This window comes from Pelodiscus sinensis, chromosome 9 (assembly GCF_049634645.1).
Source record: "Pelodiscus sinensis isolate JC-2024 chromosome 9, ASM4963464v1, whole genome shotgun sequence".
NCBI lineage: Eukaryota > Metazoa > Chordata > Testudines > Trionychidae > Pelodiscus > Pelodiscus sinensis.
In genome coordinates this window covers 44470778-44473056 of record NC_134719.1, presented here as the reverse complement: position 1 = coordinate 44473056, position 2279 = coordinate 44470778, and the positions used below count along the sequence as shown (strand labels likewise).

The following is a 2279-nucleotide window of genomic DNA, read 5'->3' as shown; positions in this document are numbered from 1 at the left end:
ACGACTTGTCCAAGACAGCTCACAAACTCCTCTGTTTTTTCTGAATGGAGGAGATGTTATCTAATGGTTAGAACAGTGATTTGGCTCCAAAATTCACGGGTTCTATTCCCCACTCTATCATTGATTTACTGTGCGCGCAAGTACAAAATAGATGTCCCCCAACCCAGTACAGCAAACAACTGAAGGACATATTTAAGCCCTTTATGAATAGGGATGACAGGCGAAGGAGCTTAAAGCTAAGCATGTGCTTTAATACTTGGCTTCATCTCTCCATAGTTCACTTTCCCCAACTGTAAAACAGAACTAGTTAACATTTTACTAGCACACTGGCTAAGTAAGTATCACAAGGGAAGTCCTTACTTAAGGCTCTATGTAGTGAGGCTTAATATTTGGAAATCTGATACAAGATGTGATATTGGACAGTCTTGTTACAATTACTATAGACATATACACTCAGTTGTGTTAGGTTACAAACAAAAGAGAACAAGAACACTAGGAATTTCTTTTGTATTATTGCAGTCTGTTTGTAAACACTATATATTTTTCTATCTAATGGTTATGATTGTTCCATGTATATCCTGCTATTCCATGTAATTGCTATTATGTGTTACATATAATTACTTGGAAAACTATGTAAAGAAAAGGACCGTCCTGATAATATATAAAAATACAGGACTTTACAGAAGCTGCTTTCTGCTGTTACGTTACAAATGTTAATTTTTTAGTTGTGGTTAAATTTCTTCCAGGAATGAGGTTAATACAGACATTTCTTAAAGGCCTTGTAATTAGCATAGAATGGTGAAACACTTCCATCTAGTGGTTTATATGAGAACTACAGACTACTGAAATTGAGCCAGCACAGAGGGTTGAGATTTTAGTCCATCATAATGTCTTACCAGAGTGTTTGCTATTTGATCAACACTATCCACCACCATCACCAGAACGTGAATATCCACATTCCTTTCTCTGCCCTCACCCAAAAAATCAATCCTCTTTTATAGAGAGAGAGCTTTCCTTGCATGGGAAAAGAGTCAGAGGCTCCCTGAAGTTCACTCTGAATTTTAGTATGGCCAGTCTCGTTATGGGAGAGTTACTCAAGCACTATGAAGAAACAGTTACTTACTGTAAGTGTGGTTCTTTGACATGTGATGCAGAGGTGTATTCCACTTGTGTTTAACAAACACCCAGCGCACTGGAACCTGACACTTGTGCCTAGACGTAATCACTGATCAGGTGCCAATCCAGCATGAACTCTTTAAGAGGTTTCTTATGTACAACCAGACAAAAGTACCGCCTTCCGTAGCAAGGGAAACGGTATGTACATGGTAGGAAAAGAATCATCCCTGGCTAGAGCTGTCTGACATGCACCGAGAAACCACCAAGAATAGCAGAATCACCGTCATCCCCTTCTACATGGGCATGATAGAAGCACAGAATTCCCATGTCTACTGGCCGTGTCACTGTAACCGCTTGAAGAACCTTGACAACGTGGTGGTACAATTGTGAGAACGGCATTGGAGGATATATAGCTTGTCTGGCACCCTGGAAACAGTCCGGGGTCGAGGAGTTGTGGGAAGATAGCTAGTCTTATCCAAAGAGCAGCCAGCATTTCAAAACAAGTCTCCCTGCAGGCATCCAGTGGTGACATGTGGGGTACTTTTTCATTTGAGAGGCTTTATAGCCCCCACTTTGATGTTCAAATCCCACCCTTCTTGTTGGAAAGCCACAAAAGATGAGAAGACTCCTCCCTGTGGCCTTCACTGGTAGAGCAGTCTTATCACAGAGCCCCAAAAGAAGAGTTATGCAGGGCAGACCTTTATGGAACTTTTAAAATATTTCTAAACCATTTTGTTTTAACCATTCCTAAAGGGGTGTTTCTAAACTTACACAGGCTCTTTCAGGCTGCTTATAAGCAGTGTTAGTTGATCGTTTTCTGCCCCTGGTGCCTGAGCGTGGGGGATTTAGAAACGTGCTGATGTAGTAGATGGGCTGACTCAGCAGGACAGGATCCTCCCCAAATGTGTCTGAATTCTCTTTAATAAACTGGTGCTTCTAGTTTAAAAAAAAATAGTGGTAGAGGGCCAGTGCTTGTTGATTATGGCTGTGGCCCCTTCTCTGGCTATATGAGGCAGCACCACCATGACTCTTCCCCCCCCCCCCCCCCCCCATCTCTCTCACTACCTGTGCCTGGAATCAGGCTCTGTGTGGCTGTAATCTCATAGCTTCATATAGTTTATTGTGGAAAAAAGATGGAGAACAAAAGAAAGAAAAAACAGACT

The 2279-nt window shown here is 41.7% G+C and overlaps 1 pseudogene; it reads left to right on the top strand.

The window, feature by feature from the left end:
* The first annotated feature begins 1081 nt into the window (after positions 1 to 1081).
* LOC106732832 (polymerase delta-interacting protein 2 pseudogene) lies at positions 1082 to 1767 on the top strand (annotated as a pseudogene).
* The last annotated feature ends 512 nt before the right edge of the window (positions 1768 to 2279 follow it).